This window comes from Lygodium microphyllum, chromosome 27 (assembly GCF_053477565.2).
Source record: "Lygodium microphyllum isolate KBCC chromosome 27, Lygodium_microphyllum_v1.1.10, whole genome shotgun sequence".
NCBI lineage: Eukaryota > Viridiplantae > Streptophyta > Polypodiopsida > Schizaeales > Lygodiaceae > Lygodium > Lygodium microphyllum.
The window spans coordinates 65,891,183-65,908,445 of NC_141161.1; the positions used below are offsets into that span (position 1 = coordinate 65,891,183).

General features: G+C 45.2%; 1 protein-coding gene across 4 annotated transcripts in view; it reads right to left on the reverse strand.

Moving 5' to 3' along the window:
- The window catches only part of ATVPS33 (Sec1/munc18-like (SM) proteins superfamily), a 119,290-nt gene extending 104,993 nt beyond the window's left edge, over nucleotides 1-14,297 (reverse strand). For 3 of the 4 annotated variants that reach the window (XM_087669294.1, XM_087669293.1, XM_087669290.1), the window contains exon 1: nucleotides 13,920-14,152. The gene's annotated coding sequence lies outside the window, so the exon portion shown is untranslated. The other variant, XM_087669292.1, reaches the window with a different exon arrangement.
- Nucleotides 14,298-17,263: the final 2,966 nt, after the last annotated feature.

A 17,263-nucleotide genomic window follows, 5' to 3' on the forward strand; every position in this document is an offset into this window, starting at 1 on the left:
ATGAGTTGACAAATACTCTGCTAACACCCTCTCTCAGATCATGGGTGATCTATTACAATACAATAGTACAATGAAAAGGGATCAGAAACTATAGAACATAGAACCACCAAGTAGAACCATGGATACCCAAGCAGTGGGTGATCAAGCCACCACAAAGGTGCCTCGGAGAGAACCTGATGTCGATGTCGATCGTACCAAACACCTGAAAATAGAGAAGATCATAGAATGTCTCTGTGTCCATCACCAATGTCTCACATTAGCATACAAGACCATCCTGTCAAAAATGCCCCTGAACATAGGTGACCATGGATTCCCCGCCTTTGGCCAGATCGCCAAAGTGTCCCCTCATGTGAGCTCCAGATGAAAGCCTCCCACTCTCGGTCAGATAACCAGCTCATCATGAACCCGGATATCAATCCCAGCTCCAGGATTTGATTCCGTCAGACTGAAGTCGATGCGTCAGGGACGTCCCTCTCTGGAACCTGTGCACTTGTATAAAAGTATAGATGAGGCGCGGCTGCCCCATCTGAACACCCACTCACACTCCCTCTCTGGCACAATAGAGTCGTGAGGGATAACCTCGTCACCACCACTAGAAAGTGGCCGAGGAAGGGGCCACCAAGCCCTTCCCGCGACCCGAAGAAGAGGATCCCTTCCGCGCCTTGGACTTCACCTTGGTCGGAGGATCAGAGTCAGAGTCTGATGACGGAGAGGACTCATCGGTAGAGTCAACATCCCGCGTCGTCTTCTGCTCCTTTTTCCTGGAAGCCACTAACGTCTTGCAATCCTTCCGAAAATGTCCCTTCTTGCCACAGTGGTAACACTGGGCCTTCGACTTCTTCTTCCCGTTACCCCTCTCTGAAGCTACATAAGCCTCGCCTCCATAATGTGCCGGAAGCCGCCCCTGTAATCTCAAGGATGTCTCATGCTCAAGAAGCATCGAGGTCATATGTGTAAAACTGAAAGGAGTCGATAATGTCTGCGTCCGCAAAGCATTGGCCACTCCATCAAACTCCGGGGGGAGCTTGTAGAGGACCGTCCCGACGAGATGCGCCTCGGGAAGAGCAGATTGCATGTGCCGAAGTTGGTCCTGTATCTGCGTAACACGAAGAAGAAAAGACTGAATAGTATCTTTCGGCTCAAACGTCATCTGCTAGAGCTGGCCATAAAGTGTGACTGCCCGCATGGTGGAAGGTGCCTCATACATCTGCTGCAACTTCTGCCATACTTCAGGAGATGTCCTACAGGAGGTAACCGCCGGTAAGACTGCTTTAGAAATACACCGAAGCAACGCCGAGTAAGCACGGGCATCGTCCGAGTCCCATGTGAGCACCGCTTGCTCATGGTTGTCCTCATCAAAGTCTTCAGGAAGAGGAAAAGGACGGAGAGGTCAAGCAATAGCTCCACAGACGATGTACCATAACCACTTCTGCACAAACCAAGCTTTCATGACAGCACTCCATGTGAGATAATCAGGTCCATGTAACTTATCATCAGTGGAAGTGCACGGAGGAGCCATATGGAGAGGATAAGAAGAGAAGTAGAGAAGAGATGGAATGTAGAGAGGAAACACAGCCAAAACACAAGCACAGACGGCAGAAAATGAGAGTTCACATGCAATATAACCCAAAATCTGATCAATAGAAGACAAAATCTGCTGCAGAAAGGCAAAAAATCAGTCAAAAACTGCCAAAAACAGCAAAAACGGCCTGAATTAACAGTCACCCAGCCATGAGAGACGCTGAATCAGCAAAACGCAGGCTGTAAACTGGAGAAAAATAGGTAGAAAACTATCGCCAGCAGCTGCAGATGAAAAACGCAGGCAGCAGAGGGTGCGTAGGCAATAGGCGATGGGAAGACTGCAAAAAACGCAGGCTGAAAACAGTCCCAAAACAGGTCGCCTGGCTGCGACAGCAGTCGTCTGATCAACAGGGGTACAAAACAGTCCTGAAATCAGCAAGAAAACACAGCAGAAACACAAATCCTGAAAACTGATACCATGTCAGAAGTGGAGCAGCGGTGGAAGCATAAACATGTGCTGAAATAAACTGCTAAAACACAATACAAAAAGAGAAAAGAAAAGAACACGATACAGATGAGAACTCAGATGTATGCACGGGAAATGGAATCCATATATCTGAACACGAGACAGTCGCATACAACAGTGAGTCACTGGCTGCGTGGGCACTGGCACTGGCTCCTCTCTCCACAGAGTCTGCAGATGGTGAAGATGATGATGATGATACTGACTGAGGAGGAGCCACTGAGTATAAATAGGCTGAAAAGTGGGGAGCAATAAATGCTGGTCGGCCAGCATTAATGTTGGCCGACTAGTGCATAAAATGCTCCACTGGCATAAAATGCCACACCAGAAAAATATCTAAAATACCTAATAAAAATGCCCAGCCCAAATCAAGCTCAGACTCACACATGAGCTGACAAATACTCTGCTAACAAGTCTTGTATCACGACCTCATCTTGCATTGAGAATCTATCCTTAGGTGAATGTAACTTTGCATAGAAATGCCACCCTTTAACATTGTGCCTTCCCTTTCACTACCCCTGGACACTCTACTTCCATCAACCTCTCAGACACAAGGATATATATTCTCTACTTAGGGTGCATCGCCATACACTCCATGGATCACTCCAACCTTCCTTCTTGGAGAGGGTGGTAAAACCTAACCAAGCACTTAATTGTTTTAATTAACAAATGAACATAATCTGAAATGCACACTTTACCATAACATTCTTGGACATTGAACACCTTATTGGCCCTAAAACTAGTGGTGGACAGTAGTGAGATTTCTACTATAAACCCTAATTCTCAATAGAAATTAGGGTGTAGCAGCCACATTGGGACCTATGCCAACAGATAGAGGCATTGTATGCTGAAATCAGTAGCTAAAATTTAGGAAATTATCGAGGATTTCAGATGCCAACCCATCCCATTTGATTTGGGGTAACATTTGGCCAGTTTGTAGTCCAGTTTGTACAAGCTCTAGGTGAAGATTAAGGGTCGATTTGCTCGATTTGCTTGTTACCGGTTGTGACAGCAAGGGGCTTTTGGATCAGTGGAGGAGATTGATTGTGAAATCTCAGTTGTACTCCATCCAATAGCAATATAAGTTAAAGAAATGCCGCAAGCAACAAAGGTCTTTCACCTTCTCAATTGCCTATTTAGAAGAAAACACTCGTGAAGAAAATCAACAATGGCACTCCATAGCTTGGGCACTACTGACAATAGAAAAGGTTGAGGTGGGCTTGAAATTGAATCATTGAAAGACAAAGCTACAAGACTATCCTTCAAGTTAGTAAAGGGGATGGATGGAATGCAACTGTAGGCTAAGCTCATGAGATATTGAGTATCTAGCTGCAAAATCTTGAGGGGAAGATAGAATGGTCTTAGCTGGAGTGGCACCCTCTTTTGCAAAGGTGCTAAGGCCAAGATCCCTAATTTGAAGGCCAGCTAGAGGATTGTTAGTGGTTGGAAAATGATCCTGAAGGAAGCTTAGTGGTGTGATAGACCTAATGGAAGGGATTTAAGCTTCTTCAAAGTAGTATGGTTGTGTAGTAACACCTTTGCTCATAATTACTTGCCTATCATTGGCAAAACTCATCAAACTAAAGCCCTCTTTGACAAAGGAATTTCAAAAGTGGGCTGACTTATGGGCGGCTCTCTCTCTCCATTCGTTGACATTGGAGGAGTTTCTACAACAGCAAGGGTTGATTGAGAGTGAAACAAGATGGATGGGAGAGGTCTTCTCACATTGAAGGGAGGTTTGGCCCACATCCTATAGAGCCTTGTCTATGAGCTTACTAGAGGCACAAGTGCTATAAGAGGGAGAAGGATAAAATGCTTGTGGAGGCCTCAAAAAGAGGGGATTTCCATCATAGATAAAAAAAGAATATCCTAGGGATTTCTGTCATAGATAAGAAAAGAATATCCTAGAACCAAGTTAAGAACTTGGAGTAGGTGGGTAAGACAAATCAGGACAAGTACACTATCAAAAAGACTACACATTGTCATTTCAAAAACTATTGTGAACAAATTCTACACCAAGGAGATGCCAGAGTGAAGCAATGCAGAAGCGAATGGCCTTGACAAAGAGTGAACGGAGAGAGAAGAGAGAGAGAGAGAGAGAGAGAGAGAGAGAGAGGAGAGTGAGAGACAGAAAATCTGCAATGAAGAATGCTGTATGCAGAATTATACACGGGTGTAGAGAAAATATCTGCATATTTCTCCACCTCAAGGATCTCGATCTCTGTCAACCCCGAGAGCAATCTCTGCAATCAGCAGGCTGACATCTGCCAAAGACAATGTGACAAGACTGCTGGAAACTCGGCCCTTTAAAGGCTGAAAATAATACCCTGAAATAATCAGGTTGGCTTCAGCTGCATTAAATGCAGCCGTGACTACAGTCAGCGGACTGTCTGACTCCTACCACATGGCACTGCTGACATGGCCACAAGAAATGACTCTCAACACCCCCTCTCAAATCTTGGACAAGGCAGCAGACGGAAGGATCTGGAATGTCGGTGAAGTAAAGCCTAGGAAAGTGCCTTCGTAAACAAATCTGCAAGATTGTCTTCAATTTTACAGTATTCCACATCAATGGTCGCATCCAAAAGCTTCTCCCTGATGAAGTGATACTAGATCTCTATGTGCTTCATCCGGGCATGAAATACGGGATTCCATGCCAAGGCAATGCAGCTCTCATTGTCGCACGGCAAAATAGTAGGAAGAGGCTGGGGGCAGCCAAGCTCTTCCAACAACTGCTGAAGCCATACAATCTCACATGTGGTAGAAGACGCAACCCGATACTCTGCCTCAGTCGAAGATAAGGCTACCATGGGCTACTCCTTGCTACTCCAAGAGATAGCACCAGCACCCAAGGTAAAACAATAACCTGTAGTAGACCGCCTTTGATCCACATCACCAACCCAATCTGATGTTGATGTAACCCCATCCATCTTGTTGATTCCACATTAGCCATCTCCATTTGTGATGTGTTGGCCCACAACCATCCTTGTTTGTGTTGTTTGTGAAGTTGCTTTTCGAAAAATAAGAGAATACACATGGAATATTTCAAAACATATTGTGATGGGTGCAATCAAGGCTTCATGTAGTATTTTACTCATCTTTTGTTTAAAAAAACTATGCAATTAATCCCAATCAATCTAGATGTGAGTTGTCAAATTTTGAGCATCGAGCAATTAATTCCAAGTAGTAACCTCTAAACACTCCTTGTCTTCGTCCTGCTTAGATTTGTCTTCCTTCTTTTTCTTTGGGTGCTTCCCCTTCTTCTAAGAGGACTAATCAACCAAAGCTTCATATTTCGAAGTATTAGATCCTTTCAGTTGCTCCTCTTGGTCCAAGACCATAAGAACGAACTCTTCCCACCGAAGAGTCTCAAACCGCCCTGAAGCAATCAAGGCGAAATAAAAACCACTGAAGCGAGGCGGTAACTATGAAAGGAGAGTTATCGCCATGTCTTCAAAAATGATCACCTTCCCTACATTTTGAAACGCATCTAGAGTTGCCTTAGCTTGTTGATATGCTCTCGTATGGATGATGACTTGTTGACACTCATAGTCCTCATTTGCACTTCCAAAGAAACTCGCTTCATGATGGTCATCCAATTATATATCTAATCCAACTCCATCCATATCTCCCCAGCCAGCATTGAATGCTCTATATGAGAGATAACAGTTGTAGTACATGAGAGAAATAAAAACGAGTAAATGCATGCATTGAGTTTATCCCAATGTGCCTAAGCCTTTGCCAACTCAGCCTTCTCACTAGAAGAGAGTCTGGACTCGTCTCGCGAAGAAGGATGGTTGATAGCCTCCATAACAAGCTTTGCCAAATCATAGGACTCCAATATGGCAAGTATCATGACCCACCCAATGTGATAGTTCTCACCATCAAGCCTTTGATCTGAAGGAAGAGCCGGTAGAACAGGTACCTTCCGGTCCATGATCGCTTGAAACTCTGTCTTGGCCTCAAAAGACATCTTCACCTACAATGTTTGCACAAAACACAAAAAGAAGCCCCCTTTGATTGTGAAAATACAGCTTGCTAGGGCTGAAATTCGCTCATCATGTTCCTTCTTTACCTGCCAGAGGCGATGAAAATGTAAAATCTGCACTTGAAGGCCAAACATGCAACCTTCTTCCTTCTCTAATAGCAAAAACAGCAACAACTTCAGCAAATCTTCTCATTTCTCACACGCCCACACTCGCCTTAGCCTTGTTCTGATGTGCAACCCACCTGCTCACACTTGAACACTGAAAACGCAGCCTTGTGTCGCGCTGAACACTCCTCTTCAAATAGATCCACCCTAGGTCAGTCCTTCAATGCTTTGTTGCCATGTCAGAGTAAAGCAATGCGGAAGCGCATAACCTTGACAAAGAGTGAATAGAGAGAGAAGAGAGAGAGAGAGAGAAAGAGAGGCCGACTGGTTGACCGTCGCGACCTCCCTGTCGCCATCGCCATCGCCTGCGGGACCCTGTTCGCGGCTCGCCATCGCCTGCAGGACCCTATTCGCCATTGCCTGTGCCCCCGTTCGCCCTCACCTGCGGGACCCGGTTCGCTGTTCGCGACCCTCTTACCTGTTCGCCATCGCCTTCGCCTACGCCCCGTCGCCCTCGCCTGCAGGCCCTGTTCGTCTGTGCCCCGTCGCCTGAGCCCCTGCGCCCCCGTCGCCTGTCAGAGCCCCCGTCGTCTGCGCCTCCGTCGCCTGAGCCCCCATCGTCTGCCCGCGTTACGTCAGTCGCCGTCGGCCTCTGCTCGTCTGCGTCCGCAGGTACGCGTCTTCGCCTGGATACCTTTGCGCGTGCCCGTGAGCGAGACAGAGCTCGACAGAGAGGAGTCGAGCGAGCGAGTGAGTTCAGCCCCTTCGTCAGTTGTCCTGTCCGCCCTCTGCTCTTCGTCCGCTGCCCGCGGGTGCCTACCCTCTGCATCTTGCGGTGCCGTGACAGAGAAAAGGGAACCCTAACCTGGCAACACGCGACTGCAACCCTGCTCAGCTCCGAGATCTGATCTGCTCTTGTACAGAGAGAGAGAGCGAGAGAGGAAGAGAGAGAGAGAAGAGAGAGAGAGAGCGAGAGCGCCCTCTGGGACTTGCACAGAGAGAGAGTGAGGGAGCGAGCGAAAGCGAGAAGACAGCAGTATGGCTGGCCTGGATATGGAGTTTCTCGACCGGACGGTGGCAGCCCTTGGCCCTGATTCCGATACAGAGGAGCTGGAGGATATGGTGCCATGCACGGAGGAGCCGCCTCCGGGTTCTGAACTGCCGCCTGTAGGCAAACGCTCCAAGCATACTTCAGACGAGCCAATGGGTCCGCAGGACCGTTCCTATGCGCAGGTTGCCTCTGAACCTGTGGATTCGCAGGAAATTGACTGGGAACATCTGCTAGACTTTGCCAATACTCTGCTTGGCGATTATGTCCAGCATAATAATGAAACTTTCTCTGCTGCGGCTGCGGATGATGTGCTGGAAGCCACGGTGGACCCAAAATCAGTCTTGCGGTCCTTCTCGGTGTTTTATGGCCGTGCAGTTATACTTTTTTTCACCGGCAGGATCCCAGTGCTCTCACATATTCGCCAATGGATGCACCATTTACTGCAAGGGGAGTGTGTTGAGGAGATCTTCCTTGGACCTCGCGGCTTTTATGAGGTGCTGTTGAAATCGGAATCGCATCGAGCCGAGCTCCTGTCCAAGTTGCCACTATTCTTTGATCGCCGCTTAGTCCATGTGGTACCATGGCGCCCTATGGCTGACTTCTAGCGTCTGCTTCAACGAGAATGCCCGGTGTGGGTGGAAGTGGAAAACTGTCCAGCGGTATACTGGCCATTGTTGAAGGACGCGATGGCGGTTGTGGGCACAGTGCTGGTTGCCCCGAGCCTCAGGGCTATGAACCGAAACCGTTTATGCATGCTATGGGATACGGCCAGGAAAAGGCCTGCGTGGCTTCGCCTCAATTGTTTAGGCATGCATCATTTGCATTTTCGCCTGAAATGGGGCAATTTTGCCGGACACTGCTTTTCATGTGGTAAATTAGGGCATTTTGTGGCCGAATGCCCGGAACGGCAACCATCTTCTGAGGAGGCACAGGTTGTGCAGCCCAAAGATGACATGGTGCTCGATGCCCCGGCACAGGAGACCCTTCAGCCACCTACTATCATGAATAAAGGCAAACAACAGGTCCGGGGTTTGGATTCTCCTAACACTGACTCGATTGAGGCACGACAAAAAAAAGGTAAAAAGTTGGACGCAGGCCTGGCAGATCCTGGGCCTCATGCTTCTCTGGATTACGTGCGCATGTACACGCGCAGGAAAGACATGGTCACCTCACAGCAGGATGCGCGTACTATGGCCCCGTCCGCCCCCCGTCATCCGTCTTCAAGGAAAGTGTATTCATAGGGCCCCAAGGGCCCACCTGCTAAGCTGGCATTTGATGCAAAAGGTAATGTGATTACACCTTGGGATAGGCGTTATCCCCGCCCTACTCCCAAGGCAGTGGATTTCCCTTCTACCTCTAAAGCAGGTCGCACGAATTCGTTTGCAGTATTGGCTGATTTTCTGGATGAGGGTGTCATGGATGCCCTCGCGGAAAAGGTGCAATCGAGGCAACAGGCGCCTCGTTCCTGACTTCCTTTTTTGAAAATATATGAAGATTGCCACGTGGAATGTGCGAGGCATTTGCTCTCGCCATAAGCAACATACCATGTGGTCTGTCTTGCATGAGAACCAGTGGGATGTATTGTGTGCAGTGGAGCACAAAAGCCACGGTGAGGCAGGAAAAGTTGTGGATTGCCATGGATTCCGTCTGTTTTATGCAGGGACACCTGCTAAGCACTACTCAGGCGTGCTGCTGATTGTCCATGAGAAATACCAGCCTGTTCTTGTTAAAAATGATGTGCAGGGCCGATTTCTGGTAATCGAAGTCTTATTTGAAGGAGAGATTTTATGGTTGCTGGGACTCTATGCTCCGAATGATCCCGCATCCCGACGGGATCTATGGTCGACTTTGCAGGGCTCCATGGCACTTGGCCGCAGGGGGTTTTTGATGGGAGATTTCAATATGTGTGTGGACTCTTCTCAGTCCACCTCAGGGCATTCGATCATGGATACGCCAGAAAGCCGGGTGTGGAACTCCTTTGCTTTGCACGTACTTAAGCAAGATCTTTGGTCGTGGCTTCACCCTTCTGTTTCAGGTTTCACTTTTCATTCCGCACAATATGCAACCACTTGGTCGCGATTGGACAGAATGTATATCATGCAGGGAGATGATTTTCTTCCCGAGATGCTGGAGATAAAGGTCTTGCAGCAATATGCGTTGTCGGATCATTTCCCCCTCCAGCTTGAGATGCGGGCACAATCCATTGCACCTTTTATGCAGTTGCTGAATAAGCTCCCTTTACGCTTCAATTCCTCTTATTTGAAGCATCCCATTTTTCAGGGTTATATGCAGCAATTGATTGAGAGGTTCTTATTGGACTTCGCCTCTGAGGGCTTGGCTTCGTTCGCACGCCTGCTCTCTAATGTGCAGCGGGTTGCTCGGCAATATGGGATTCATAATGCCTCTCTTTGTCGCCGTCGTCGACATGCAGCAGAGGACTTATTGGCCTTGGTCCGTTCCTTGCTCCTGGACTCCCCAGATGATGATTTTCTGCTGTCCCTGGAGCGGCGTTTGGCCCATCTTATTCAAGTATTTAGCTTGAAATCTTATCAGCAGGCCAAGCTGCAAAACTTGACTGACACTTTGCAAGATAGTGCCTGCCAGTCTCATAAGTTCTTTCGCGCCTTGCATGCTTCTCCGGCTCGCGAAAATATGACTCGACTCCAGGATTCGGAAGGTCGCATGGTCACTGATCCGCAGACCATTATCAATATGTGCAGAAATTATTTTATGGATCTTTTTGGTTCTTCTTCCTTGCCGTCTAGCCAGGTTACGCATGCCCGCTCGGCCTTCTATCATCTGGTCCACCAGCAGGTTCCCTTTGATATGCAAGCCACTTTGGAGGCGGATATTTGCGAAGAGGAGGTTATGGATGTCTTGTTGCACCTGCCTAAGGATAAAAGTTCTGGTTGGGATGGTCTCACTAATGAATTTTTTGAGCACTCGGCCACGCAGTTGATAAAGTCATTGGTGGTCATGTTTCAGCAGGTTTGGGAAACAGGGGTCATGCCTTCTTCATGGAAAGAAGGCCTTATCAAACTGATTCCCAAGGTCCCTTCGCCATCAAAGCTGCAACACTGGAGACCAATTTCGTTGATGGACGCGATGTATAAAATCTTTTCCAAAGTGCTGGCAAACAGGCTTCACAAGCACCTTCCAGCTATTGTGCACCCTCTCCAGTATGGTTTCATTAAGGGCCGCAACATTTTGCATAATATCTTAAATGTGCAAATGGCTATTGACTATGCGCGGCACTCCAATCAGCAAGTGGTCTTGATTCAATTGGACCTGGAAAAGGCGTTTGATTGTGTGGACTGGTCTTTCCTTGCAGATCTTATGTCTGCCATGGGCTTTGGTATCCGGATGTCCCGATTGATCTACACCATTAGTACTGAGGCTTCTTCAAGAGTTATGCTTAATGGTGGGGTTACAAAGCCATTTGTCCTTGCACGCTCGGTCAGACAGGGTTGCCCTTTGAGCCCTCTCTTCTTTGCCCTGGCGGCTCACCCGGTCCTTTCAATGTTATCCTCCATGGCGGCTTCTGCCCAGCTGGCAGGGTTATCTCTTCCTTTGGGGCAGCACTTCATTAGCCAATCTTTGGCTGATGACTCCTTTATGATTTTGCAGGCGGACAGGAACAACATTCGCAAGGCATTAGATGTTTGGACGCTCTTTGGTCAAGCCTCTGGTCTTCGCATCAATGCTTTTAAGTCAGCCATTCTCAGTTGCACGGAGCCGGATTTACAGTCGTTAGGCTGGCAGGGCCAGGTGGTTTCCCGTGGCTCCATTGTTAGGCAACTTGGATACCCATTGGGGGTGGATGTACAGCCAAAGGACCTGCTGGAGTGGATTTCACAAAAACTCGCCGCGAAGTTTATGTATTGGAAGTCGCAAGCCTGGCCGTTCCATGTCCGCCTCAAAGTGGCTCAGACAATTATGCTACCAATGCTGACGTATTTCCTGCCACTACTGCCATGGACGCCCACTACTCTGAAGGCTCTCACCCATCCCATTCGTTTCATGCTATGGAAGAAAGATTCACTGAAGGCAGGCATTTCCTGGATTTCATGGTCACATGCATGTACCCCTAAGCGCATGGGTGGTGGAGCTATTTTGGATGCAGAAACTCATATGCTGGCCCTTCGTTGGTCTCTTTTTCGTGCCATGTGTGTGGATAATCACCCGTGGACCATCATAGCCCGTTACTTTCTTGAGGACAGCGGCCTCCGTCAGGGTAACACACGGCTTCGGGCCTCATGGTGGCATGTCCTTAATGCTGACTCTCGATTTTCCAGTCCCTCTTCCTCTTTATTACTGCACTTGGTCGGCTCTTGGAAAGTGGTGCTTCAAAAGACCCGTTGGCATCCTGTAGGGGACCGCTTGCAGACTAATTCTTTCCAGCTGGAATTGTTGGCAGTATCCAGATTACTTTCATGGGAAGATAAACATCAGCTCAGACCAAGATTTAACCGCATGGCCCGTTTGGGTGTGACTTCGATTGCGGATGCTACCCTTGCTACTCGCAATGTCCTCACATCGTTTCGGACTGCTAGGAGACTTTTCAGGATCCCGCGCGGATACCGTGATTTATGGGGAAAGCTTTCGTCGGAACTTCAGGGTAGGCAACCCTTTCCTGCCCTGGCTATGGATCGCCCTTGGCAGGACTGGGATCTTGCAGGCCGGTTGACTCTGGAAAAGGCCTCTACTAATCAGGTGTATCATCTTCTTATTAAAGATCACCAATGGCTGGGTGTGAAAGCTAATACTGTTTGGGGCCTGCGGAAATCACGGTCATGGTGGCAGGCAACGCTGATGGAGAGATGGCAGAATAGGGCACCTTTCAAATGCAAGGTCTTTCTGTGGCGGGTAATGATTGGTGGTCTTTCTCTTGCCTCCGCCCTTTCCAAGCGTCGAATCTCGAATGGCAATTGTTTCTTCTGCACCACTACGGCGGAATCGGCCCGACATCGTTTTCTTTCTTGCCCGCTCGCCAAGAATATCTGGTCTCTCTTGTCCCAAATCTGGCGCACAGTGGTGGGATCCTCACTGACTCCTTTCGATTGGGTTTTTGTGCGCCCAAAGTATCCCACGCCGCCACCGTTACATATGAAGATCTTATTTCCCTTTTTCAGATACTGGGGATGCTGGCACATTTGGACCACCCGAAATGCTTTTCTCTTTGATTCGGCCTCTAATGTACCGCGACATATTGCAAGGCTTAAAGGGCTCTTGCATTGGCAGCTAGATCTTATCAGGCACTCTGACTTGCTCCCCCGGGAGGATTTGCATTCCTGGCATTTGGCAATTGCCTCTGGGTCCTTGCCGTGATTGGTGTAGCCTTTTTAGTATACTAGTCCGGGGATTTCCCACACGTTGGCCTATGGCCCTCGTGTCTCTTGTACTCGTGTAATCATGTAATCTTGTATTTTTTTCGTAATTAATACAATTACCTTTTACGAAAAAAAAAAGAGAGAGAAAGAGAGAAGGAGATAGTGAAACGCAGAAAATCTGCAATGAAGAATGTTGTATAAGGATATAAAAATTATACACAGGTGCAGAGAAAATATATGCGTAGGTCTCCACCCTAAGGATCTCGATCTTCGTCAGCCCTGAGAGCAATCTCTGTAGTCAGTAGACTGAAATCTGTTAGAGACAATGTGACAAGACTGCTAGAAACTCAACCTTTTAAAGGCTTAAATAATCAGGTTGGTTGCATTAAATGCAACCAATTGGACTATCTGATTGCTACCATATGGCCAAACATTGTCATTTGAATAACTATTGTGAACAAATTCTATATGAAGGAGAGACTTCTAAAATCAAGGCAAATGTCTGTATTGTATAATAGGCACGTGGAGACTATGTAGACTATCTAATAGGCACTTGGAAACTGTGCAAACTATGGGTACACAAATGAAGCTGTAGCTAGCTTATGGGATGCTTCTTAGTTAGACTCGTAAAGGAGTTAGACTCGTTCCTTTATGGATGATGTACATATCCTTTATTATTAATATGCATATCTACATTATTAGAAAACTATAACATCCCTCGCTATACATTGGAGAAGAGAGAAGAGAGGGTTGATTATGTGTGCTTATGTGGTAGTGGTGGTGTGTAGTTAGCTGTTTTGAAGGGTTGTGGTAGTAGGGGTGAGTAGTGAGCTGTTTTAAAGGGACGTGAAGGTTTCTTTTTAAACTACAATTGCAAGTGTTCTTTTTAGATTACAATTGCAAGTGCTTCTTGAGACCCATTTTTTTGCGATTGACCTAATTATACAACTTTTTTTTCCGAGAAAAGTAAAAATTCCATAAAAATCCCTCGGAACAAACTGTCCCAAGACAAAAAAAACCAAGTACAAAGCCAGCCCTATAAGGGACTTCCATATCAAGAATTATATAACAAGGGGACGTCTATTACAAAGCTTGAGTGAATAGCCAGTCGGAAGGTCTATAATGCCAGACCATGGACCTAATTATGCAACTTGGCAACATTTGGCTTGTTTGTTGTTCTAATACTAAGAATGTAACGGAACATGATCTACCTAATTATGCAACTTGGCAACATTTGGCTTGTCTGTTCAAAAACTTAGAATGTAAATCAGCATGACCATTGACATTTCCGTCTCTTCCTTCGTGTGGAACTTCTTTCCCCTGTGCTCCATGATATCCAGCAGCTCGAGAGCACTTCAAGTTCGAAACAGACACACAGAGGGAGAGAGAAAGAGACTGGACCTGACATAGAGAGGAAGAACGTATGCTCGGTAGGCCGCAAGCCCTCTTTGCTCGGCGTCCCCCTCGATAGACCAACGAGATCAGAGAGACCTAGCCGCTCGGAGCCCCAATCGATGGACCTGCGAGATATGAGAGCGAGAGAGAGAGAGAGGGTTTTGCACCATTACTCAAGATCGGGGAGCAGATAAAGAATGCAAGTTGGGAGAGAGCGAGAGAGAGAGAGAGCTTCGAAAGCTTACTAGCACGCTCATTAGCAACGAGAACCCTCAGGATCTAACACTTAAATTTTTAATAACCTCGTATAAGCCAAGTTCATGCCAGCATTTGTGTGAGAGCTTTCTTACTAGGTTCAATCCCAGTAATAGATCAATCGTCACTTGCCTCACCCGTATGGGAGGCCTTGGCATCCTTATATCTATTGCATCCATCACATTTTTATAAAAGAATTTGTTAATTCTTGGTGTGTCTCGCATTTCTATGTCGCACATGAGCGACTATGTTTGTCTAGAAATGTATATTGTAACAACTCTCTATTAGTTAACCAAGACCTTCTCGATGCACATATTATTAGTAAGGAAAAATGATCAAAGTCACTACTTTTTGGTCACAGGTATGTCCTTTTTTAGTCCGATGAAGTTAGTCTGGTCAATGAGCAAGTAACATGTGGCGTGGTTGTTGTAGTCACTCCTCACCTTGACTATGAATATGAAAATTCCTCGTGGTTACAAGGGAGAGCAAAGTATTCTCTATATGTTCATTTTATTAGCTAGCCTTGAAGTAATTAGCTACTTCTATCTAAACATGCTTGATACATTATCACGTGATTCATGTTCCATATATCATAGTCATTTGGTCAAATGACAATCATGTATAGTTGTTTGAACATGCATGATGTTCTATCATGCTTCCCATGCTGCATATGTGTTGCAAACTATACTAACTTTCAAACTAGCTTGGTCTAGAAAGAATCTTGTGACTTTGAATTAAATGTAACTATATTGAAAGCTTGGTCTAATGTCATGTTCTTTTATAATCTTTAGGCTATAGGATTTTGTTTACATCTCTTATATTCACTTGAATAAATATTCTCTACTTTACATGAAAATCATGGTTATTAATTTATTCTTCCAAGCTTTTACCAAGTTAGCCTTTAAGCGTCAATAGATAAAAGGCCATGGTTTGTACTGAAGAATTTTGCCTAATACTAGATACAATGTATATTGCATTGCATAGTAAATATGGCACAAAAACTTAGATGTATAATGATTGGATTAGTTTAAACTGATTTGATTTTCAACTTGGTGAAGGCAATACAAACTATTATTAGCCATATCAAAATCTTGAGGTAATGACTCGAGTCTCTACAACATTGAAAAGAAACATGCCAACAAAGCATCTATGCTTATCTCCATTGAACATCCCAACTCTAGACTTTGGATTGCTAGTAAAACAAGCATGTTAGGAAGCACATATTATTTTCTATCAAAATTTTAGCCAAGTCTTGCTTAAACGCTCAAGCTTACTTTTTCAATTGATTATAGTAGGCTAAATTTGCCTTCTTAGACAACTAATATTGCTACAATTAGAGTAAGGATATCATAATCTCTACATGTTGTTTTGTGCCACTATTTTGGTGTATCTGCATTTTGTCTCTAATGGCTCCATAAACATCATAACGTTAATATGCTTTCAATATCACAGCCAATACTACCACCCCCTCCTACAACACCAATTGTTGATTCATCTCTCATTTATCTCCAATAGTCGAGACATTCAACTAGAGCCCTCCACGTAGAAAACATGCATTTTATTAAGGTAATAAGCTACACTCAACTTGCTTATTTCTCCCATTTCTTTGTAAATGATGAGTTCTTAAGTATGCAACTAGTGCAAAGCTACTAATATGCATTGCTTCTATTTCATATGCAAATTTCTTGAATAAGGAGATTGAAATGTGTATCTTCAAGGTGGGTTACAAATTTATGTCTCATTTTTTTTATTGTAATAGAATCATGCATATTCAAAGTTCACATACAATCTTATACTTCTTACCTTACAAAGTGTTGGCTATTAGTCTTTTAGACAAGCAATTACCTAATGAAGTTATTGAAATCTCACCTTTGGTTATGCCTTTCCACTTTCTTACCAAATGATCATCCAAGGCAAGTAGATTTAATATCTCTCTAGTAGTCATTGATTTATTTTTGAGATAAGCCACGGGCACAAGTGCTTGTCATCACATGTGTTACTTTTGGAGGAGATAACTTGAGCTATATGTTAATCACATGTAGCACAACTATTCAAATGCATTATAACTTACTAGAACATACAAGAAGCATCCTCTAATCATATGCTAATCAAAAAGGCTATATTCATTTAGACCCAAAAATAAGATTTCAGGTTGCACACAAGAGTGACATGAAAGCTTGTGCTATTAATGCTATTAAATTCATGTATGTCCAGAGTGTTCATGGCTACCCCTTTGCATCATTGAGGATCAATATGGCCTCAAACTAGACATATCTTTTGTAAAGAGGAGAAGCTTATAATATATGATTATTTAAGTTGTGGAAACCTATAGAACTCTCCTACATGGTAAGTTCTAGTTCAACTATCATATGATTTCTACAAATTGGGGAGTAGGTTTAGTTGTCATTGGGCTAGAAGCACCACTTGCTATAGGTCTTGTGGACTATTTCAACACCCACATTCTTTTAAAAAAAGATAGGTCACATATATTTATACCAATAGTTTCATCCAAAACATCTACAAAATATGGGATGCAAATATAGACATACAATTCATCTAGCATTTGGAACCATTATTCAAGATGAATTGTATATTTATATTTGCATCCCATATTTACACTCAACCTCCACATCACACATTGAGAATAGGATACCTTGGGCTTGCTTAAATGACTTGTCACCCAAGGATGAGCACATCACAACAATTTTACATCAACTATGTCCTCCATTGTGGGATAACATTCCAAGTTTACTTGGAATTCAACCCTGCTCTTAGTTGCATAAGCATGTACACCACTCACTACATAAATAAGGTAGACACATTTCTGAGGGAGAGTACGAGTGACATAATAGATACATTAGACTTCCTTAAAACCCATCAATGTTGGTGGCTTGCGTCAACCATGGATCGTCATATGCTAGACAACAACCACCACCACCACTCTTCAATGCAGTCGTATGAAAGCATGAGCGACTTTCAATTTTGCATGCTCATTTCTCTTTGCTTAGATCTCCAACATCAACCATCATCCCTCCTCTACTGGGACCTCCTCATCAATCATCCTGCCATTTGCTACCTGCAATAGGGAGCTACTT